This window comes from Electrona antarctica (assembly GCF_951216825.1).
Source record: "Electrona antarctica genome assembly, chromosome: 9".
Lineage (NCBI taxonomy): Eukaryota > Metazoa > Chordata > Actinopteri > Myctophiformes > Myctophidae > Electrona > Electrona antarctica.
Genome location: NC_136790.1, coordinates 15,057,801 through 15,083,794, shown reverse-complemented (window position 1 = coordinate 15,083,794; position 25,994 = coordinate 15,057,801). Strand labels below are relative to the sequence as shown.

The 25,994-nt window shown below is 41.8% G+C and overlaps 2 long non-coding RNA genes across 2 annotated transcripts; both read right to left on the bottom strand.

Annotated features, from left to right (window-relative positions):
• Window positions 1-7,976: 7,976 nt before the first annotated feature.
• On the bottom strand, window positions 7,977-25,994 carry LOC306929534. The gene is made up of 3 exons (XR_013790804.1): window positions 25,891-25,994; window positions 22,182-24,550; window positions 7,977-8,112 (listed from the first exon to the last, which is right to left on the bottom strand). It is a non-coding gene; the product is annotated as an uncharacterized lncRNA (long non-coding RNA).
• Window positions 12,981-15,861, bottom strand: LOC306929532. Its single transcript, XR_013790802.1, has 2 exons — window positions 15,750-15,861; window positions 12,981-13,343 (listed from the first exon to the last, which is right to left on the bottom strand). It is a non-coding gene; the product is annotated as an uncharacterized lncRNA (long non-coding RNA).

Genomic DNA, 25,994 nt, shown 5'->3' with positions numbered 1-25,994 from the left:
TTCCAAGAGAAAGTTGTGGACACAGACCTTTAAGGTTGGAGGAGCCAAGTGTAGCCTAGCTCACCATAGTCTCACATAGCCAGAAAACCGGAGAGCGCCCCGCCTATCTAAATTATATCTAAGGGTGAATAAACCAGAAACAAATACAGACATGTAAAAACCAACCGCGTTATAGAACCAATGCAAAACATTTTAGGGTGGTCCTTGATATTGGGACAATATCAGGATTGGCTTCCAAAGCAGTAGGTTTTGTTACCAGCTGTTCTCGCTGCTATTTTTCCATCTCCTATCGTCTGGCTACGTGAGAAAAAAGTTCACAAGATCTCTCTCTCTCTCTTTCTCTCTCTCTCTCTGTGTAGACGGCAGTGGCGTGCACAGACATTTAGAGGGGCAGGTGCTCAAGTGAAAAAAGGGCACCTTGTGCAGCGCGTGGAACCGGCCGGTTGCCTTAACCCATTTTGGGCGGGAACCCCTTTTGGTGTTAGCATTATGTTATGCTTTAGCTATTGAAAAATAGCAGATCTACAAGCTCATAGCGCGCCACCGAGTGGCGCGCTACGAGCTTGTAGGTCTGCTATTTTTGAAAAATCTAAAAAAAAAACAAAACTAAAAGTTTTTTTTTTTCAAAAGGGCACATTGCCAAAAGGGCAGGTGGTGCTCTAGCACCCCCTAGTGTCTATCTGTGCACGCCACTGGTAGACGGACTGCCTTTCACTCAATAGCACACAGGAATTGTACATTCTGCCAAATTCTATGAACAGGTGCAGGCCAGTATAATTTCTTGGGAAGTTTAATAGCACATGAATTTTTTTGCACCTTTGCGCCGGGTGAATAAACATGGCTCCTTTCCATTCAGGGGCTGTGCCTTATAGTGAGACTAAAATAGCAAGACGAGTAACACGTTACAACATCAGTGCAGAAGGCTGTCATCTTTAGGCAACCTAGCTGGCCCCACTGAAGACTAAAGCCGTATATTTATGCTTATTGCTTAGTTAGTTGTACACTGTTGTCGTACAACAGCCGATGTACGAGTGTGAACTTGTAGATCGGTTGTTTTCGGCATGAGACTTACATCCGCCAACCCTTTCCATCTGTCGCTACCCTGTCCTTAGATTGACCTATAACCTACCAACCCCCTACTCAAACGTGAAGATCTGTGCTGCCTTCAGGGTCACAGGAAACTATGGCATTGAGTGATATATACCTTTCTTTTTATGATTTTTAAGCCTATTTAAGTTATTCGAGTCATGGCAATATTGTGTACAGCTACAGTGGACGTGTGGCATTAGAATCTGTTATGCACAGGGACATCCGAGTATCGAGCAGGCCTGCCCCTGCTTGTTGTGTGTCTGTGTATTTGTCCTCGATCTGGACAAAATGGTTCTCGTAACTCTGACAGTGTACACATTTGTACACTGTCAATATATGTACAAAACATATTTTCCATTCGGTTTCATTTATGCGCTCTCAGAGTTACAGACCTGTAAGGGGTCCATTTGGAACCCAGAGGGTCCCTGAACCCCACTTTGAGAACCACTGACATAGACAGCGCTGTAAGCCAGCAGGGGACAGAGACACACAATTTACACAGTAAAATCCTCCGTGATTAACTTAACTTTAGAGTGCACAAAGCATTACATTTGTACACTCTTTTGGAGTAGCAAATGGGATGCCGGGTCCCATTATATATACGTACATACACACACACACAAACCACAGGGTCACTTCAATTTGGTGTCTGTAAATATTGCTTCATTTCAGCTTGTGCCCTTTACTGAAATGAAAGTGATGTGATGCCATATGCAGAAAGACATGTAATCTCTTTACTGTCCTGCAAAGTTGATGGTTAACTATAGCACTTTTTGTCTGATAATAAGCACAAGTTCTCTGTGCAGCCATTAATCAAATAACATGCAAATGATGTCTTAGTATAATGCTCATGACATAGAATATATAGGGAGGTCCTCGAGGCACGTCCCACTGGGAGGAGACCCCGGGGCAGACCAAGGCGCAGTTGGAGGAATACACATCGACTCACTGGCCTTGGAGCGCCTCGGGATCCCCCAGGAGGAAGTTACCAAGGAGAGGGAAGTCTGGAGCTCTCTCTGGTGGAGCCGTTGAACCCGGCCGCGACCCGACTAACGGATAAGCGGTTGAATGGATGGATGGAGATATGATTTAAGGGAATGCCCCCCCAGATTCAACTAAATCATTGATCATTATATATCTATCTAAAAAACAAATCAATGTGTGTGGAAGGTCTAACATGGTACATGGACGTTTTGTCAGATTACTACTTGAAGCTAATCTTCCTGTGCGTTTTGCCCCCATGGTCCACATAGGACCCCTCCACTACTCTAGTGCAGGGGTTCTCAACGTTTTTGGCCGGGGACCCCCGGAAATGCTTTGGCAATGTCTCGGGACCCTCGCCCCGCCCCCTCCCGACCCCCAATATAAATTGACTGCTACAATAACCTTAAACCATTTTGGGCGGGAACCCCTTTTGGTGTTTTAAGCATTGTTATAATTTAGCTATTGAAAAATAGCAGATCTACAAGCTCATAGCGCGCCACCGAGTGGCGCGCTACGAGCTTGTAGGTCTGCTATTTTTGAAAATCGTGAAATTAAAATTTAAAAAAAAAATATATATATATATTTTTTTGAAAATAATTTGGGGACCCCCTAAAATAATTTGGCGACCCCCCGAGGGGTCGCGACCCACGGGTTGAGAACCCCTGCTCTAGTGAGTAGAGTAACTAATCAACGGTCGTACTGTAAAGGGGTGTTAATTGAATTGTCTGTGTTGTTTGAGAAGAAACATGGCTCTATTACTGTATTGGAGTTGTGGTGCTTAATGTACACAATGTATTGTTAAATCTTAATGTATACTCGAATGGCAGTACAAGTGAAGTGTTATATTGGTCTCTTATCATTAATAGACGAGCTGTTGTTTTAAACCAGCTGTTCTAACACTTGTTCGGGCTAACGAGCTGGACCAGACTAAAATGACGTCATAAACACTTCAAAAGCCTGATAATGTATATCAGTGTTATTTTACGTTTTGTCTTTTTGTAGTATTGTCTGACATGATGAGTCCGTAGCGTAATAGTGAGGGTTGTTTAGTATTATTATTATTTTTTTTTAACATGTCCCATGTTGCTGCTTTGTGGGATCATACCAGCCCTAACATGGAAATATACCATTCGGCTCTGGTCCCATTTTTATTTTATTACTTCTTTTTTTTTAATGATAAATCTTGTTCTCACACCAGTGCTGTATGAGTATTGTTGTGTAACTGTTAGACTTGTTCTGTCAAACTTAAACCTTTTTTGTGACTAAGCACAAAACATCTTTTCAATTAATTTTGTCTTCAATATTTCTGCAGGTACTGTAACAGTGTTCAGCACAATTTATGGAGTAGTATGGCTGTGTCGCATGCTAAAAGATAACTGATAACACACTTTATTTTTATTTTCAGTTATTTTTGGTGAGCGGGATGGTCGAATTAGCCATGACTTGAGGGCTGCTCATATAGCCATTTTCGTCAGAAAGTCTCATTACAATCTTTGACTCGTCTACGAGATTGTGACGTGAATTACAATTTAGCAAAAAAAGAAAAGAAAAAACATACGGCCTACTGATTTTTTTGACACATTCATTTGTCACTTTTCATGGGTGAAAATGTTATGCGAGATGGAACAAAATCCATAGACCAGTAGTGCTGTTTGCAGCATACAATAGAACTACAGGGGCTTTTTGACATGCACAATCATTGCACATCTTTCCATTATAGAAAAAGCTGCAGTCCATTGTGATTTGGGTGATGCAGCAATGTGTCACAAGTTATATGTTACAAAATTGAAAATACATTTTTGAGGAGTCCAACGTGTTTTTTTTTTCTTCGCCGAGGCACATGATTCCAAACATTCCATCCCAACTCAAACGCAACCACTTAAGCCCTATTTTATACTTCTCGCACAACGACACAAAGATTTTTGAAAATCTTCGCAAATGTGTTCGCTTATAATGACATTCCCCAAAAAAGTAGGGACATCAGGGTTGGAAGTGGTTGAAAATGGCCAGCAACGCAGCGAAGAGCAGATATATATATATATATATATATAGGGGAGACACTGCAACAGTGCAGATAACGTCTGGTGACCTCTCGTGTTGATATTTCAGACTTGCTGTTGAGACCTACAAGCTCACAATGCGCCGCATTCCGCGACACGTTGTTTGCGAGCTTGCAGGTCGGCTATTTTCGACACGTGCCAGTATGAGTGCGGGCTATAAATCCTCATTTTGTCTGATTTATTGAAATGTGTTTGACTGAATAATGACATAATACATATTGACTTCAGCAGCATTTATAAATAATGTATATAAATGTAAACCCTTTATATTCTACTATATATATATGCATATCTAGTTTGTATAATGTAAATAGCAAGGTACAGTTTTAGTCTGATTAAAAATATAAATGTAATCATTTATAAAAGTGCTTTTAAACCCTTTCCCCTTCAATTCATGTCTATTTTCTTGTATCTATCTATATTTTAATACATTGCTGGCAGTTATTGTACTGGAAACAATGTTGCAATAAAGTTGAGGTAACAATATTGGAAAGTGTCTCTATATTGTGTCTATATATTATGTACCCATTTACAGTGGCCGTGTGAACTTGATTTAGATCACGGGTGGGCAAACTTTGATGATTTAGTTTAGAGCATGGGCTTTCAACTGGTGTTCCGTGGACCACTGGTGGTCCTTGAAGGTATTGCATGTGGTCCCTGACCATGCATCTAGTATGTATTATGTAAGCTGTCTGCTCCGCTGTAGTGCTGACATAATGAAGTGACATTATTCCTGTAGATGTCCCAGCCCTGTGGTCGCTTCTCGCCTAAGGAGTCTTACTGGTACAGTACTTAACCCATTTAGGGGCGGGAACCCCTTTTAGTGTTTTAAGAATTACTAGACTGTTATACTTTAGCTATTGAAAAATAGCAGATCTACAAGCTCATAGCGCGGCACCGAGTGCCGCGCTACGAGCTTGTAGGTCTGCTATTTTTGAAAAATCTTGAAAATGTGGCGCAAATCTTTTGAATATATATATTCTTTCAGCGCGAACGTTTTTAACTAAAATCTTTGCTTCTGGGGGGTCCCTGGAACAACATATTTCCAAGTGGGGATCGGCGGCCAATTACATATATTTTTGGGGGTCCTTGACATGAAATATTTTGAAAACCACTGACATAGAAACATTTTCAGAAAACTGCCATGATTTAGAAAACATTTGTAGAATCGTCCTCAGGTCTAAAAATGGGTTAAATTATTCAACCACTAGTTGAGAAACAATGCAGTAAATTACCCCTTGACGTATGATGACAATGTTGTCAGTATTGGGAAGTCGGACATCAAGAAATTACACAGAAAAGGGAGTTAGAATCTCAAGGGAAGCTACCGGATTGCCTGGTTTGCGTCACCAATAAGGAAAATGTTCCCACAATCAATCAAAGTCATGTCTGCTCACTGCTCGCTCATACATAAGTTGACATGAATGGCATCATGAGTTTAATATGGAAGGTTAACACCAGAAAATCCCCCATATCCCCCCTCCCACCACAACAGTGGTCCCTCCCCAGGTTGATTCTCTGTCAGGTTGGTGGTCCCTGGTTCATAATTCAGTTGAAAACCCCTGCTCTAAATCAGAGGGTTTTCAACAGATTTTGACCCAGGGACCACCTTGAACTGTATTGCACTGTATTGTCACTTCACTTGCACTCTCTCTCTCTTTTTTTTTTTTTTCTTTGCACATAAACTAGTTTGTTTATGTCCTGTGTATATAAGACAGAGTGCTCTGAGCAAAATATTTTTCATTGTATTTATTACATATTTGAACATATGACAAATAAACCTGAACCTGAACCATCCTGACTATAAGAGCAACCTGGGGACCACCACTATTGTGTCGGGTGCAGGGGTCCATCATAGATCCTGACACAATAATGTGGTGGGGGTTCATGCACCATTCCATGGGTTAAGAAGATTAGGTTTTTCTCTTTCTTCCTTGTTAAGGTGGTTGCACAGTGACTGGACACGTTTTTCGGAAAACCGACGGAAAAACGCAGCAAGAAAATCAAAAAAACGTGTCCAGTGTGCAACCATATTTACTCACTGATCACACTATCACAGGCTACATTCATGTAGCCTGGCTAATAAGCCAGACTCAAATCACACTGTCGTATGGTATTTGAGTCTGGAGATGCTGTGTATGGATCTTGTTTCCCGGGGGGCGGGTTCAAACATTGTATCTTTGACGCAATTGGTCAGAGCTACTGTCAGTCAAAGGTCTCAAGCATTGAACGTCACTGTACCAAAGCCCGCCCATATTGCATACCGTGTCCCGATTGGCCACACCAGTTCTCTGGTGTAGGAAATGGGCGTACAATTGAGCCTCTCCAGACCGTAATCCGCCGGCAGGCAATTCTTTTTTACCAACGGCTGATTCGGTCTGGCTTATTAGCCAGGCTAACATTCATGAGCTGGACAGAAGAATTATATAGTTTTCAAAGGCACAACATTTTTGTTGGATTCAGCCACATTTGAATGCATCAACTATTTAAGTATTTTTCCATGGACCAAAGAGGACAGACTCATAATCCGTATAATATCGGAATCGGTCAGAATCGATATCGGCAGATAATGACCCTGCAAATAATCGGAGATTGGATATATAATTTCATAATCGTGCACCCCTAATATAACCACAACACAACACAACACAACACAACACACATAACCTACTGTTTATCAGTCTTCAACTGAAAATGAACATTTGGAATTGATGGCTGTTATAAAGCCCAAAACCTCTAGCTCGAACCGAAAGGAAATGGCAAATTCACGGATTATTGAGTGATCAAGAGCAACATACAGTACAGATACTGTACTGTTCCAACTCGCATACCTTCAACGGCAGATACAACACAACATACAAACTGTAGTAGATTCACATCAGCATTCAATTCCAGAACCACAGTTACTGAACATGTTTCATTGCCACCCAGTCAATGGGTCCCATTCCAAAATCACAGTAATAGCAAAAGCTTGAATCACACTAGTTGCGAACGAAGTGAGCACTAACTATAGAAGCTGGCCAAAACTGTCTGTCTGTGTGTGTGTGTGTCACGCTGTAACACCACCCACCCGCCACCAGAGGGCAAAAGATTGGGAGCAAACCAATACGAACTGAAATTGGAACGATACAGAGGTCTCTCTGTGTGTGTGCGTGTGTGTATGTATGTATCATGTATGTATGTATCAAATGTATGTATGTATGTATGTGTGTGTGTGTGTCTGTGTGTGTCACACTGTAACACCACCCACCCGCCACCAGAGGGCAAAAGATTGGGAGCAAACCAATACGAACTGAAATTGGAATGATACAGAGGTCTCTGTGTGTATGTATGTATGTATGTATGTATGTATGTATGTATGTATGTATGTATGTATGTGTGTGTGTGTGTGTGTGTGTGTGTGTCAGACTGCCACAACAGCTGCTTCGTTCGCTTCCCGCGTTTACGCGTCTTACTTGTATACACACAGCATACAACACAAGCAGCATCAACAGCAAAGAAGCAAAAAAAAAAAGAAAAAAGTTCCTACTCTGAGCTGTCTTCTGCTTGACTTCATCAATTGTGTAAGTGATGCCAGGGTCAAACTGTGGAATCCATGGATAGAGAGATAGAGCCTCCGGCTCTCTCTCTAGTTCATGATGAGCTCTCCAGCGGCGTCTCCAGTCATCTCCATCCTCCATACATCTGGCTAGCTGGTCAGCACTTTCCTCCCAGTATCAATGGCATTGGCACCGACCACTCCAGCCTCATTCTCCTGGCTGCCATCTTCTCACTCAGCCTTGGATGTTTAGTACTGCACAGTGTAGTGCAGTGGTCAGGGATATATATATATATATATATATATAGGGCAGGCACTAGGGTTCAGCATCCACAGCATGTCACAGGAGAATGGACTGAGGGATGAGAAGAAGCTGAGCTTGGCGGTCTGGGCCCTGTCTGGGTCTGGGCCCTGGCTGGGTCTGGGCCCTGGCTCATGTACCTGTGGAGCAGGTTGAGAGAGAGCTTTAAGTATAAGTACTGTAAGTACAGACCAGTAAGGTAGCGATAAAGAAAGTGAGCTGACCAAGAATCCCATACTGTACAGTGTACACTGTACCCTGTCACAACTCACTAGCTCAGTGCCGTCGCTACCTATACACGCACTGCAATTAGGGCAACACGCCAAGGGGGGCAACAAAAAGTGCCAAGCCGACCCTCAAATTAACAATCACAAACAGTAAAAATAGCCGATCTGCATGAGGAATAGCAGCGCTCTCGTCGGGAGGGGGGGCAGCACAAATATCCTACGAGTAGGGCAACCAAATGGTCAGCTACGGCCCTGCACTAGCTACAGACAAACATATACAGCCTGTATACGGCATCCTTCCGGTTACAACATACCGTATAGGCCTACAGCCGCCCTAGTATACAGTACATCATCCTATTATATCCTGTCACACAATTATGTGTTGTACTTGTGTCACACAAGTACAACACATAATGTTGGTTTTATATGGGATAAATAATACATTTTAAGAAGGAAGCTGTGGGGACTTTGGACATGCCTGGACTAGGGTATGCCTTGAAATAAATTGAGAGATAGATATCTAGATGTGCAATTCAGGTTGTAAGTAACACCTGGTTCAATATCACTTTCAATTAAACCATCATGGGTAAACAGTTAAGATTCAAGGATTTGGTGCAGTAGCACCCCAAAACAAAGCATTGTGTCTGTATATTTATACTGGCTATTTATGTATATAGGACACATGCTGCAGCACACAGGCACAGCTAGCACTAGCCGCAATTTGCAACTCTAGATTTTTTTATAATGGGATGAATCTAGAGTTGCAATACCCTCCATTGACTCCCCACTCATCATTTTGCGTTTGCGATCTGCTTGTCTTAAACGACGTTAAACTCACCAACATTGAAGCTGTAGTCCAAGCTTGAATTATTCTCTTTCAATCTGCAAAGCTTGTTTTTCATGAAAATCCACCGTAGACATGTTATGAGCTACTTTCTGTCAAGAAGTAGAAATGTTGGAGTTTGGAAGCGCTCGTTTGTATTAAGGGGTCGCACTGCTGCCTCCTGCATTATGTGCAAATGCGAAACAGATGCATGCAGGGACGTTCAGTGACTTACGATGAGCGCTTCCAAACTCCAGCACTTAGAAAAAGAATCACTTGCACAGAATTTCTTGACAGAAAGTAGCTCATAACATGTCTACGGGGGATTTTCATGAAAAACAAGCTTTGCAGATTGAAAGAGAATAATTCAAGCTGCAATGTTGGTGAGTTTAACGTCGTTTAAGACAAGCAGATCGCAAACCAAATTGGAAGAGTGGGGAGTCAATGGAGGGTATTGCAACTCTAGATTCATCCCATTGTAAACAAATCTAGAGTTGCAAATTGCGGCTAAGGTAGGGATAGGTTATAGGTCTCACCTGCAGATAAAACCATAGACATATATACATAGACGCCCCTTCCGGCTCTGAGGCGTGTGTCAAAATTGAAGGCACTATTTTCCCGACATTCCTTGCGAAGAATAGCGGAAGCAAAGCGGAAGCTTGTCAAGCTTCCGCGTGCGTAACATAAGTCCCGGAAAAGACGCGCTGTGATTGGCCAGTAGTCACTTGAGTGACAGCGAGAGACATGGAGGAGTCGCCTTCAGCAAATGCCTTCAGCACTTCTAAATAATAAAGCTGCGGAGAACTGTTGCTTTGTGTTCACTCTTTAATGTTTTCTGTTAGTAATCTAACCCCCCTGGCTCTGATGTTGTATTGTTAATAACTTTGTTGTTTGTGTTTGTTTGTTTGTCTTGTTTTGTATTGTAATGTATACGGTCATGACTGTTATAAAGATTTGTTTAAAAAAAAAAGCCTTCAGCACTGCACTTCCGCCTTCATTGGGATACACGTCGCTCCAATGAACTGCAGCGGCAAATGAGGCATCTATTTCTTAATATCTATGGATAAAACGACCAGCCAGCAGTTTGTTATGAAGATTAATTAACTTCAATTTCCAACTGGCACACACTTTTGTCGCACAGTTTTCACTTCCAACAACCCAGACTACTCCACTTAACTTCCATGAAGTTACATTATATTTCACTCTTTTTTACTACCGAGCTCGTGTATGTCTGTTTTCTTCAGCAGGTGTGTGTGGAGGCTATGGTGGAGGGGGCGTGGCTACCAGAAGAGCCTGCTCAGGCCAGGGAGTGTCTACCAATTCACTGTGTCTACTTTCTAGTGCAGTGATTTTCAATCCTTTTCATGTCAAGGTCCATTATTTATTCTGCATTTAAGCCACGGACCACCATTTAATGACATTTACCCTCTAAGACCCAAACCTTGTCTTAGAATCTTTTGTTGAATAAGATGTTCATTGTTCACAATTCCATGCCGAGCATCCTTTATCTATCCATACATACTCCATAGGAGATAACAGGCAACTACATTCTCTAATTGTGTGGATGTCGCCTGTTATCATTCTCAACGTTTCCAACTCTCCATCATTTAAGTTTAACTGGGGACCACCTGGAACAGCCTCAAGGACCACTGGTGGTCCTCAGACCACTGGTTGAAAACCATTGGGTTAAATAATCGTCAGTGTTTATAGTAGGGGATATTAATAAAATCTGGGAATACATTTCTTACCAAGAATTTTCTTCACCAATGTGTTTGTAAAGGTGTCTACTAACATATCCCATATTGGTTTATATTCAACCACCCTAGGGGAATTTTTGACAGCTGCTGAAAGTTGGGGTACCATACAATACATTAAAGGCAAAATGTTCTAAATTTCATTATGCTTTAAGTAGCATGTGACGTGTCAAACTAGGGGGTTTTCATCATTCTGAATCCATGCCAAGCATTAGTTTTGCACAAAAAACACTCCTTGGCCTAAAAAAGGCCATAGCCGTCATCACAAATATGAGGTCAGCACATTTGTGCACATTAGGGCAAGTGTCTATGGCCGTGTAAAACTAATGCTTGGAATGGATTCAGAATGATGAAAACCACCTAGTTTGACACGTCACATGCTATTTAAAGCATAATGAAATTTAGAACATTTTGCCATATAGCCTATTGGCTGTTGATGGTACCCTAAATTTCAGCAGCTGTCAAAAATTCCCCTAGGGTGGTTGAATGTAAACCAATGTGGGATATGTTAGACACCTTTACAAAAACATTGAAGAAAATTCTTGGTAAAAAATGTATTCCCAGATTATACAGATAATATTCCCTGACTAGTTATTTTGTGGTGATTTTAATATTACATGGAATCATGTGAAACATAGGACTGGCCAGAGGGGGGCGATAACATGAAGTTTAGGATACCATGGGCTTCACTCACTGTAGTGGCTATTTATCACTTCACTCTACAAGACAAAATATTTACTCAAAATGTTTGCCTCTAAAAGACATCTTAGAGGATTCTAGTTATCTATAAATTCACCGATCGCTCACTGTCTATTTCGCTTGGTCGCTGTCTTTCAGAATACTTCCTCAGCATAGAGCAAGACAGCTGCTCGCTTCGAGCGCCTCCTCACAACGCACGGACAGCCTCACGGAACCTAGCGCCACGCAGCCCTGTCCTCCAACCTCAATCTGCATGAGACACACCAAACAGTCTAACAATCATCTTAATTAAATTAATTTGCGTCAAAAACAACTCATCTCCCCGCAATCCTAAAAGTGACTGAGCTGTTTCAGCGTACAATGTAAGTCAGTGAGGAGCATATTTTGAATTATCATTTTTTTTTATTTGGCAAGGTGACAACCCAAACCTAAAAAAAAAAAAGAAGTATTTTAGGCCTCACACTGTTGCAACCATAGACATATATACATAGACGCCCCTTCCGGCTCTGAGGCGTGTGTCACCATTGAAGGCGGAAGCAAAGCGGAAGCTTGTCAAGCTTCCGCATGCGTAACATAAGTCCCGGAAAAGACGCGCTGTGATTGGCCAGTAGTCACTTGAGTGACAGCGAGAGACATGGAGGAGTCACATGAGTGACGTCACTTGGGCAGCGACGCAGTCACCTTCAGCAAATGCCTTCAGCACTTCTAAATAAGAAAGCTGCGGAGAACTGTTGCTTTGTGTTCACTCTTTAATGTTTTCTGTTAGTAATCTAATCCCCCCTGGCTCTGATGTTGTATTGTTAATAACTGTTGTTTGTGATAGTTTGTTTTGTATTGTAATGACTGTTATAAAGATTTGTTAAAAAAAAAAAAAAAAAAAAGCCTTCAGCACTGCACTTCCGCCTTCATTGGGATACACGTCGCTCCAATGAACTGCAACGGCCAGTGAGGCATCTATTTCTTATAATCTATGGTTGCAACATCCATACATTTGTCTTGTCCATGTTTAATGGCCGCCCCAATGGAAGTCACATGGTTTGACAAAACATTTGTTTGATGCTGTGTTGTGCCCCCCCTCCCCCGAATCAAACACGGACAAGACAAATGTATGCGGCTTCGTACAGACATATTAGACGAACATGCTCTGTGCTGTCCGTGTTTCATGGCCGCCTCAATGCTTTTCCAATGGAAGTCACGTGGTTTGACCAAATTGTTGTGTGTGTGTGGGGGGGGGGGGGGGGGGAATCAAACACGTGTTTGGTCAAACCGCATGTGACTACCATTGGAAAAGCATTGGGGCGGCCATGAAACACAGGCAGAGCACAGCACAGTTGTTCTTTATGTGTGTACGAAGCCTGCATGTTGCAAAGGTGCGAGTCAGGCCTTACTCTTTAACTGAGTGTTTTAAGATGGGATTCATATCACTAAACCTCAAATATTCAAATGTTACAGGTTGAACCCACATTTGGTAAATTGTCTCAAGTTTAGTTAACAGGGGAACGAAGGAGGTTTAAAAAACTTTAATGACGACAACAGATTGAATTGACAACATCTTGATGAAGTTGACCATCTCATTGTATAACATTGTCGCATCTTGTGTCCTCGCATCTTGTGTCCTCTCCTATCTCTATCCCTTTTCTTTTTTTTCCGTCTTTCTTTGGAATTCTCCATATCAATCTTCTGCCGTCAGGCCAAGTCACGTTGGCCACTGGTATCATCAGTGAAGCGGCCATTAAACATGGCAAATGTATGGATGTTGCTGGTATCATCAGCCATCATTGTGCTGCCGTTGGTGGACACGCTGGACATGGGGGAGGTCAACACGGAGGCGTCAGGCGAGCTCAGGTTGGCGAGGGAGAAAGAGTATCCTGGAGACGACGCAAGACATTCTGAGTTTTAATACAGTTGTAATGACTTGAGGAATAGACAAATTATTAATTAAGTTGGATCCAAATTTGTTGACAACTCTGACCCAAATTAACTACTATAGGGAAGCAAGACTGCAATCAAACTGTGGGGAGCAAACAGTGGGGATGATGAACGTCGATGTCCACTTAAGTGTCAAGTATATACTGTAGGTGATGCATAAATTTAAGATAAGGGAAGGATCGAAGACCAATCAATCATCTGGACTCTGGAGGAGTCCCGTTGAGGAGAATTTGTAAGAATGTAATAGAGTACAAATACTCAAGAAGTCAGAATTAAGGACTGTAAACCTTTTAAACCAGTGAATATTAACTTTATCTTTACTGTTATAATGTTAAACTGTAATTCTATATTAATACCTTTTAAGGATAAATACTTTAGAGGAAAACTATAATACTAAAAGGAGAGACTTAGGCAGAGTAGAAGTATCAGAGTATACCAGAATACCTTAGAATGAGTTTGACACCAGACACGGAAGAAGAGAAGTCACACCAGAGCTAATGATTTTCCATTTGATATATATTACAAATCACATCGGGAGAGAAATGGCAGGTCCGTACAGCGTTAAAACGATCTCTCCCTGACACATCATCAGTGACCACATTTTATACTACATAAGTCATAACATCCTTTTCACATGGGGAAGTAATGCATCTGGAGTTCAGAGGGTAACCAAAAAGTGAATTATGGCGACACCTATTGCCGGGAGGTTCACTTGGGACAGTACAACTGACGTGGCACATCACACTTCCGGGAATCCAGAAAGTGTGATCAAAGGGAATCGTAGTTCTTTTAAGGGTAGATGTAGTTTATAACTGGTTACTGACTACTAGTAGGAGACAATTTGTCTGCTCTGGCACCGTACCAAGGCCGAATAACATGTTTTTCACCAGAGGGGCAGATAATGCAAGACGTCAAACAGGAGAAAACAATCTTTTATCTTACTCGCTGACTGGGGGAGAGTGAGATTTAATACTATCTGTTTTACGCTGGGGCAGAAATGATATGTAAACTCAGTGGGATACAGGGCATGAAAAATACATAGTTATTGAGAACATGGAAACTACCATCCACCAAAAATAACAGATCTACAGATCTAATAACTCAAAATTATCCATCAGTAGGCTTACATAAATGCACAGCAGCCACATTGGAAAGAAATTGGGCCTCTTAGTCTTCCTTAACGAAAGCAGCACCATGACCAGCAGTGGTTCCTTATGGAGACACAAGGAAGCACTGCTGGTCAAAATTAATGAAACAAAAACAAAAAATATCCATAAATGCAAGTCTCCATGGGGTGAGTAATCTGAAAATCCCTTAATAGTATGCCCTTACCGAGCTGCAGTCAAGATACTTGCCTTTGTCTGACACCTGACTTGTGTCTGAACACAGCTTTGATGGATGTGTTCTGCGCCCCTCCCCCCCATCAAACAAAATGTTTGGTCAAACCATATGGGCTTCCATTGGAAATTCATTGGAGCGGCCATTAAACACAGACACAAGACAGAACAAGACGGGTGTCTTGAATGTGTGAACGCAGCCCAGTAAGGGCATACGTCAACCCCACCTGCTCACTGCCGCCCCACCCCCTCCTGGTGCTGCGGCCATCTTGGAAACTAAACACAATAACAATTGGAGAGGGGTGGGGCCGAGTAAGGCCCTTATTGATAAAACAATGTGAATAGTTTAGCAAAAAATAAAGTCTGTAGTATTGTAGTAATTTCTTTCTAATGTTGAAAATGAACCAAAATGCCACTGGTGTAAATTGAGACAATTTTAAAAATATGAATCACCCTTAAGCCTCCATTCCATTTAGTGTAGCACAATGTTTCTCAGACTTGCAAGGCTTTTGAAGATTACATCATATGGCAGCAAAGTCTGTGGGATTTTGTTTGTTTAGAGCACTTATGATATAAATTGTTTGCCAGCCAAGTCTTTGGACTTTGTTTAGGGCAGTAAATGACGACACAAATTATAGCAAATATATCTACTCACTTCACACAAGTGTGATTTTTAATTTAAACAAAAGGAAAAAAAATTACCTCCTCTAAAGAGTTACAAACCCTTAAGGGGCCATTTGGAACCCCCTCAAGGAACCATGAGGATAGAGAAACACTAAAGTTGACATCATAAACTATCATAAACATAAACAAGTAGTCATAGACGGAATGGAAAATGTTAGCATGAATTCTCTGGAGCTGTATTAAGGTGACGTTCTAGAATTAATTCTCCCTAAAACTATCACGAAAAAATTATAACATTTCAGAGTTGAGTTGTTTAGTCTTCCTATGAATCTGCAACAGACCTACAATTTAATGCACACTGGAAACAAAGCAAAAAGCTTTTACCTTGCAGGACAAACAAAAGACTCACTGCAACAAGAACAAGATATCTGCTTCCCATTGCTGCATACGTGAGTTACTTTAAAGTGCTGAGGAAGAAGTGAGGGCTGGATGGCCCTCAGCAGAGGTTTTAAGGCTTGCTGCTCGTCCCACAGCTGTTCATGATCAGCACTAATGACACCTGTCTGTCATTATTTGGATGCATGGGAAGGTTTTGAAATCTGGGAATACATTTCTTACCAAGAATTTTCTTCACCAATGTGTTTGTAAGGGTGTCTACTAACATATTTGTAATTGACTTGTGTTGTCCCTACTTTTTACTTGCATTTAGAGTAGACAAGAGGCGCCTCTTAGGTAGCAGTATGATGGCCTGATCAGCCTGAGTTCTCTGTGTATGGTTACAATGTCTGTAAATGTTTTGGGACAATAATGAATATATTGTATATTGTATATGGACTTTGTATATCTTGTGCAATGAATATATTTTGAGACTTGTACATATCACTTGTGTCAATGTCACCTGATCGGTGACGGTGATTGGGACTGATGGTTGATGGGCCACATACAGGTGTGGTATGTCACACTACTATATATACACATGTATTGTCTACTCATTCCTTGAAGGTCTGAGGAAGGGCTGCGGCCCGAAACGTTACCGACCAGTAAAGATATTTTGGGAGCATAAAATGGTGTGCAGAGTTTTTCATTTCTTCATTGTCTACATTGGTTTCTATTCAACCACCCTAGGGGAAGTTTTGACAGCTGCTGAAAGTTGCATCAACAACCAATATATGGCAACATGTTCTAAATTTCATTATAGCCTACTTTAATTAGCATGTGACGTGTCAAACTAGGGGGTTTTCATGATTCTGAACCCATTCCAAGCATTAGTTTTGCACGAAAAACACTCCTTGGGCTATATTCGGCCATAGCCACTTGCCCAAATGTGCCCAAATGTGCTGGCCTCATCACATGTATGACTGTTATACCCGTTTTCAGCCCAAGGAGTGTTTTTCGTGTAAAACTAATGCTTGGAATCAAGAGCGAGAGAGAGAGAGAGAGAGAGAGAGAGAGAGAGAGAGAAAATAGCAGGGTGCTGCTCTAAAATGGAGTCATGCTGTAAAAGTGTTGTTCCTCAGTCTGAATGGAGAGGTTTGGAGAAGAAGAGAATGGCCTGCCCTGGGCTGGCACTGGCAGGCAGCCAAGACTATAATGGCTGCTCCTCCACAGCCTATATCTGTTGGTCCCATAGAGTATAAAGAAGGATAGAGACTGAACTGGCGTGGCCGCAATTCATGTCAGTGGAAGTTGCTCAGTGGCGTTTTGAAGCACCCGGAGGAGCCTTCTACTTCCGCCTTTTTTTCGATTTGGGCCCAAAATGCGGAAGTGTAAATGCGCTCACCGTTAAAGCCCAGCTGCACGGGGTTTCCTCATCATACTTCCACGGGTCCGCCTGCAGTCCCTCCTCTTACCACTAGGGCCCAGTGCTTCAACGTTGGAGAGCCTCACTGGCCCCTTGGTTGGTCCCTGCAGGGAGAACACTATCTCTCACCTGGCCTGGCCTCTCCCTGCCGGGACCTGTACCGTATCACCAGAACAGAGAAGAAAGACCTTTTCCTGCCGGGACCTCAGTGGCGTGGCTGACAATCCCGAGGCCGCCCTGCAAGGAGGGCCCCTTTCACCACAGTTTATAGCCTATCACATCACGTTAATAATAGTGCTTGCTTCAATAATGATTGAATTACAGAGGCAAGGAGGCAACCAGGTGCTCAGGAGGTGTGTAGGTATAAAAAATGTATAAAAATGGTAAAAAGGTGCTCCTGGGATCAATCGGGATAACAACACGATATAGAGAAAAGAGGAGATCCGGGCACACTTGATGTCAAAAGGAGGAAATATTTTATTAAACCGACATGTTTCGACCTGTTACGGTCTTCATCAGGGCTAACAACACACAGAGCAACAAACTCATTAAATAGGGCTGGAACCAGGTGGGGACCAGTCCAGTAATTACAATTAACCACTTAGAAAATGATCACGTGGTTCAGCTCATTACATCGTTATTACAATAGGAACAATCAGGCAATCATTAAGTAGAAAAAAAGGAAAAAGAAACAAGTGAAAAAAAGGAACCAACACAAGAAAAAGTACACTTAAAGCTATATACATACATTAGGAGGCTACACCATTAAAAACAAATATAGATGCAAAAATAATCTATAGGATATAAAATGTATACCGGAGGACACAGACAATAGTAAATTAAGCACAGGTCAATAAAGAGCCCAAATTAACCTATAAGAAACACATGAAGTCTATGTCCTCATTCAGGCCAGGCGGGGTAATTGCATCCAGGGTGTGAATCCAGAAAGTTTCTCTCTGGTTCAGTCTCCTGATGCGATCACCCCCCCTGGTGAGAGGTTTTATGTATTCAATACCAGTGATTCTCAACAAAGTGTCATTATTGTCATGACAGTGACTAAAATGTCTGGCTATAGGGTAATTAGAATTATTGATACGAATGGCATATTTATGCTCAGCCAGGCGGTCTCTTAGGCGGCGCTTGGTTCTGCCTATATAAAACACATCAGGACAAGGACATGTGAGACGATAGACCACATGTGTGGTACTACAATTAATGAAATCATTGATTTTATATATCTTCTGTGTTTTGAGGTCTGAAAAGGTTTTTGCCTGAAGTACATTAGAACAATGAGGACAATTCATACATTTATAGGTCCCTATGGGTTTGTGAAGCCAAGATGTCTTATTATCAGGAGGAAGATAACTGTGAACCAATTTGTCCCTTATTGTGGGAGCTCTCCTAAAAGAAAAGATGGGAGGTTCAGGAAACACACTGCGGAGGGATGGGTCACTTTCTATAATAGCCCAGTTAGATCTGATGATATTTTGTATACGTGAGGCCGCAGTGCTGTATTGGGAGACAAAAAAGGGGCGGGGTTGACTATGGTTAGTGCGCTTCCTTTTTACCAGAAGCTCAGGACGGTTTATTTCAAGTGCCTTATTACGTGCACACGAAATATTGGTGGGTTTATAGCCCCTCTCCCTAAAGCGGTTGCCCATATCTGCTGCCTTAGTATCAAAATCGCTGTCACAAATACGGCGCAATCTTTGAAATTGGCCAAAAGGAATATTTTTAATTAGGTGTGGCGGGTGGAAAGAATCCGCTCTTAACAGTGTGTTCCTTGAAATCTCCTTCCTATAAATCGTTGTGTGAAGGTTCCCCAAGTCATCTTTGTAGATGGTCAAATCAAGGAAATTAATGGTCTGCTGCGAGTATTCAATAGTGAGTCTGATGTTTTCATTCAAAGAATTTAAATAAGTATGGAATTGTAGAAGTTGTGTCTCAGACCCACTAAACACCAGCAGCAAATCATCAATGTAACGACCGTACCAAGTAATATATTGAAACCAAGGATTAATAGGATTTAGCACAAACATCTCCTCCCAATGGCCCAGGTAAAGACAAGCATAGTTAGGAGAGAAGCAGGAACCCATCGGTACACCGATAATTTGTTTGTACACTTCATCAGTAAACAAGAAAACATTATTATGAATAATCCATTCAGTTAACATAAGGATAAACTCAGTAGGAGGTGAAGTCTCTCTGTCGGAGAGAAAATGTTTCAAAGCATGTAAACCTTCCTTGTGATCGATGTTAGTGTACAGTGACTCCACATCCATGGTGACTAGAAGTTGTGACTTACAATTACCCAGGCTAGCAATTTTATTCAACACATCGGTTGTGTCCTCAATAAATGAAGGAAGCTTCTTATTAAAAGGCTTAATATAAAAGTCAATAAATTTAGAAGCAGGTTCACTCAAAGTACCGTTGCCTGATATAATCGGGCGGCCAGGAGGATTATCAAACGGTTGTTTGTGAATTTTAGGAAGTAAATAAAAAGAAGCGGTCATAGGACACTCAACCGAGAGGTATTTAAATTCTTGTTCAGAGATCCAATTGGACTCCCTGGCGTTAGTTAAGAGAGCCCGGAATTCTGACATCATGTTGCCTAGGGGGTTGTTAGGAAGTTTAATATAATGTTTAGAATTCAACTGTCGTTTCGCCTCAATGATATATTGCTCTTTGGACAGAACAACAACAGCGCCACCCTTGTCCGCGGGTCGAACAATGATATACTCATTCTTAGATAGTTCATTAAGAGCTAAGCGCTCCTTGTGTGTCAAATTGTTTTTGGGTTTAATACCCGAGTCATATGTGTCACCAAACAGATTGTCAATGTCATGATCAACTTTCCTGGTGAATGCAATGAGAGAGGGATTAGAAACCAAGGGAGTGAACCGGGATTTAGGTTTAAATATAGACGAGGGGACAGGTGGCAATTCAGTGTCTGTCTGGGTTGTGCAAGAATCAAAGCTCGAAACCGGACTTGTAGCAGAGGTCGGGTTCGGGAAACGGTGGTTAATTGTAATTACTGGACTGGTCCCCACCTGGTTCCAGCCCTATTTAATGAGTTTGTTGCTCTGTGTGTTGTTAGCCCTGATGAAGACCGTAACAGGTCGAAACATGTCGGTTTAATAAAATATTTCCTCCTTTTGACATCAAGTGTGCCCGGATCTCCTCTTTTCTCTATAATGATTGAATTACATTCTTAAGAATGTGTACACAAAATCAGATACAATCACATACGATTAATGATCCATCTAAAATACAAATATGCTTGTGTAGCATTGCGCAGAAGCGGGGATTGAACCCGGGCCTCCCACTCGCCAGACCAACGCGCAAACTGTGGTGGCAATAGGGCTGAGCCCGATTGGCAGGGCTGTTGCAGGCTGGGTCTTGGGTCTTGAAGCACGTCCTCACGCTTCTCACTTCACACCGCGGACCGCCGCACATGGCTGAGGGAAGTAGGGGTGCTGGGGGGGCTGGAGCACCCCCTCCCCCCAGGCACAGCACACCCTCGGACAGGAGGGGGAAAAAAATAAATAATTTTATTCAAAACAGATTTCTGTTACTAGGCCTAATACATATGCTGTATCACAGTATTACGCGTGCGCACCCCCTACTAAACGTTCAGCACCTCCTGCTGTAAATATCTTCCCGCGGCCCTAGCCACACACGATGTCCCTCATGTCCCGCACACGAGGATATCACACTCCACGTCCTGCCGACTACACCAGATTGTATAGCATACAGGGACTAAAAGGACAACACGGTCAAGTTCAAAACCAATACAGCTATAGAGACACACAGGGACTACATACAAATTTCACGCCTCCAAATGAGACAGCGGCCCCACTTCGTTAGAACGAAGGTCCGTTAGAACCGTGTACTGCAGGCCAGCCCATAGAAGTCCATTGAAATTTCCAAATGTATAAAGTTTCTTTGTCAACATATATTGTTGTTTACTCAATAGAGGATGTATTTCAGATTTAATTTACCACTTGAATGAGTTACCCATAATGTTAACAGAGCAGAGGGGAGACGACAGACAGAGAACCTGACGCTTTTAAGGGACGTCACTGCCTTTATGAGGCTGCGAGCGCCGACTTTGAAGAGTGGAATTCTCAATAATATATCCCGATCCCGACTATCTATATTTTGAACATGTATGTCATGGGCTTATATATATATGCTCTACCTACCGCGGAGCTCCGACGGTGTGTTTTACCGTTGTCAACTTGTTGTGGGCTATAAACTATAATTAACATAGCTGAATAGTTGGGAAAATAACACCGCTAAATTGGCATATCCTGACATTTTCAACTACCTACACAATTCTCCAGATGAGTATTAATAATTAGTCTTGCAAGATGCTGTTTAGATAATTTTCCACAAATACATATATAAAACGAAAAAAAAAAAAAAACCTCAAGGGATGCGACCGTGACGTATATACCGTGCAACCCCTTTAACTTGATTTACAATGCTATCACTTTTGAATCTCTGATGGACTATATTATAGTACATTGTGGGTTGTATATTCAGATGGCAGGTATGTGACATTGACAAATCAAACATATGGGAAACTTTATTAAACACAAAAAAAAAATCGCTACAGCCTCAGTAATGGACCACCCGTGTTTAGCTAGGTTTAAATAAGACTTCCCCACCTCACTCAATGATGGTATAGAGAGGGGAAAACACAAAGTACAGTGCTAACCAATCAATTCACAAAGTATATTCCCAGCTTGTTTTCAAAATCTTTCCAGTTTAACAATGAAATCCACAATTACACGAGATCAGCAAATGATCTTCATTCCGCTTTCTTCAGGACGACATCTGCCCAATTCTCCATCAAGTTCAGAAGTGAGTTTAACGTTGTTTAAGACAAGCAGATCACAAACCAAATTGGATGAGTGGGGAGTCAATGGAGGGTATTGCAACTCTAGATTCATCCCATTGTAAACAAATCTAGAGTTGCAAATTGCTACTAAGGTAGGGATAGGTCTCACCTGCAGATAAAACGACCAGCCAGCAGTTTGTTATGAAGATTAATTAACTTCAATTTCCAACTGGCACACACTTTTGTCACACAGTTTTCACTTCCAACAACCCAGACTACTCCACTTAACTTCCATGAAGTTACATTATATTTCACTCTTTTTTACTACCGAGCTCGTGTATGTCTGTTTTCTTCAGCAGGTGTGTGTGGAGGGGGGAGGGGGCGTGGCTACCAGAAGAGCCTGCTCAGGCCAGGGAGTGTCTACCAATTCACTGTGTCTACTTTCTAGTGCAGTGATTTTCAATCCTTTTCATGTCAAGGTCCATTATTTATTCTGCATTTAAGCCATGGACCACCATTTAATGACATTACCCTCTCAGACCCAAACCTTGTCTTAGAATCTTTTGTTGAATAAGATGTTCATTGTTCACAATTCCATGCCGAGCATCCTTTATCTATCCATACATACTCCATATAAGGAGATAACAGGCAACTACATTCTCTAATTGTGTGGATGTCGCCTGTTATCATTCTCAACGTTTCCAACTCTCCATCATTTAAGTTTAACTGGGGACCACCTGGAACAGCTTCAAGGACCACTGGTGGTCCTCAGACCACTGGTTGAAAACCATTGGGTTAAATAATCGTCAGTGTTTATAGTCAGGGGATATTAATAAAATCTGGGAATAAATTTATTACCAAGAATTTTTGGAATGGTTTATATTCAACCACCCTAGGGGAATTTTTGACAGCTCCTGAAAGTTGGGGTACCATACAATACATTATAAGGCAAAATGTTCTAAATTTCATTATGCTTTAAGTAGCATGTGACGTGTCAAACTAGGGGGTTTTCATCATTCTGAATCCATTCCAAGCATTAGTTTTGCACGAAAAACACTCCTTGGGCTAAAAATGGCCATAGCCGTCATCACAAAATGAGGTCAGCACATTTGGGCATATTTGGGTAAGTGGCTATGGCCAAACTAGGGGTCAAACTAGGAGGTTTTCATGATTCTGAATCCATGCAAAGTATTAGTTTTGCACGAAAAACACTCCTTGGCCTTAAAAAGGCCATAGCCGTCATCACAAATATGAGGTCAGCACATTTGGGCACATTAGGGCAAGTGTCTATGGCCGTGTAAAACTAATGCATGGAATGGATTCAGAATGATGAAAACCACCTAGTTTGACACGTCACATGCTATTTAAAGCATAATGAAATTTAGAACATTTTGCCATATAGCCTATTGGCTGTTGATGGTACCCTAAATTTCAGCAGCTGTCAAATTCCCCTAGGGTGGTTGAATGTAAACCAATGTGGGATATGTTAGACACCTTTAAGAAATGTATTCCCAGATTATACAGATAATATTCCCTGACTAGTTATTTTGTGGTGATTTTAATATTACATTGAATCATAGGACTGGCCAGAGGGGGGCGATAACATGAAGTTTAGGATACCATGGGCTTCACTCACTGTAGTGGCTCTTTATCACTTCACTCTACAAGACAAAATATTTACTCAAAATGTTTGCCTCTAAAAGACATCTTAGAGGATTCTAGTTATCTATCTATAAATTCACCGATCGCTCACTGTCTATTTCGCTTGGTCGCTGTCTTTCAGAATACTTCCTCAGCATAGAGCAAGACAGCTGCTCGCTTCGAGCACCTCCTCACAACGCCACGCCTCACGGAACCTAGCGCCACGCAGCCCTGTCCTCCAACCTCAATCTGCCCTGCATTACACACGCCAAACAGTCACAACAGTCAACAATCATCTTAATTAAATTAATGGTGTGGGGTGGGGGGAGGGGGGGAAATCAAACACAAGTGTTTGGTCAAACCGCACGTGACTTCCATTGGAAAAGCATTGGGGCGGCCATGAAACACAGGCAGAGCACAGCACAGTTGTTCTTTATGTGTGTACGAAGCCTGCATGTTGCAAAGGTGCGAGTCAGGCCTTACTCTTTAACTGAGAGTGTTTTAAGATGGGATTCATATCACTCAACCTCAAATATTCAAATGTTACAGGTTGAACCCACATTTGGTAAATTGTCTCAAGTTTAGTTAACAGGGGAACGAACGACAACATCTTGATGAAGTTGACCATCTCATTGTATAACATTGTCGCATCTTGTGTCCTCTCCTCCTATCTCTATCCCTCCATCTGCAGTTTTGCAGGTGGAGTTTTTTTGATCCTCCATCTGTCTCTCTTATTAGTTCTCCATGACATTCTTCTGCCATCGGGCCAAGTCACGTTGGCCGTACCACTGGTATCATCAGCCATCATTGTGCTGCCGTTGGTGGACACGCTGGACATGGGGGAGGTCAACACGGGGGCGTCAGGCGAGCTCAGGTTGGCGAGGGAGAAAGAGTATCCTGGAGACGACGCAAGACATTCTGAGTTTTAATACAGTTGTAATGACTTGAGGAATAGACAAATTATTAATTAAGTTGGATCCAAATTTGTTGACAACTCTCTGACCCAAATTAACTACTAGGGAAGCAAGACTGCAATCAAACTGTGGGGAGCAAACAGTGGGGATGATGAACGTCGATGTCCACTTAAGTGTCAAGTATATACACTGTAGGCTTACATAAATGCACAGCAGCCACATTGGAAAGAAATTGGGCCTCTTAGTCTTCCTTAACAAAAGCAGCACCATGACCAGCAGTGGTTCCTTAGAGAGACACAAGGAAGCACTGCTGGTCAAAATTGATGATTGCAACAAAAACAAAATATCCATAAATGCAAGTCTCCATGGGGTGAGTAATCTAAAAATATATAGGGGAGAACAAGGTTAGTTGAAGCACCCCGTTTATCTAGAAAACTGTTTTCATGCAACCTTAAATCTAGTGAATCCATCATTTACACCTGCTGTGAAGTTGCAAGCAATTATGGGTAAAGTAGAAAATCCTTTTTTTTGTCGGTCGGTCAAAGTCAGATTTTGTCAAATCAGGCAAATTTACCCAGGTCTAAAATGTAATATCATACATGTTGGTGATTTACCAATATTGATAAAACAATGTGAATAGTTTAGCAAAAGTCTGAAGTAGTATTGTAGTCATTTCCTTCTAATGTTGAAAATGAACCAAAATGCCACTGGGGTAAATCGGAGCAAATTTTCAAAATATGAACCACCCTTAAGCCTCCATTCCATTTAGTGTAGCACAATGTTTCTCAGACTTGCATGGCTTTTGAAGATTACATCATATGGCAGCAAAGTCTGTGGGATTTTTACTGTTTGTTTAGAGCACTTATGATATAAATGGTTTGCCAGCCAAGTCTATGGACTTTAATGTTTGTTTAGGGGAGTAAATGATGACGAAGTCATCATATGGCCAATATACATCTACCGCCCCTCACTTCACACAAGTGTGATTGTTAATTTAAACAAAGGCAACCAAAATTACCTTCATGGTTCCATTTGTACTCGAGTTACAAACCCTTAAGGGTCCATTTGGAACCCCCTCAAGGAACCATGCTAGAGAAACACTAAAGTTGACATCATAAACTCATCCCGAGTCGTCATAGACAGACTGGAAAAGCTTAGCATGAATTCTCTGGAGCTGTAAGGTGATGTCATAGAATGAATTCTCCCTAAAACTATCACGACAAAATTATAACATTTCAGAGTTGAACATTGTTTAGTCTTCCTATGAATCTGCAACAGACCTACAATTTAATGTACACCGGAAACAAAGTGAAAAGCTTTTACCTTGCAGGGCAAACCAAAGACTCACTGCAACAAGATATCTGCTTCCCATTGCTGCATACGTGAGTTACTTAAAGTGCTGAGGAAGAAGTGAGGGCTGGATGGCC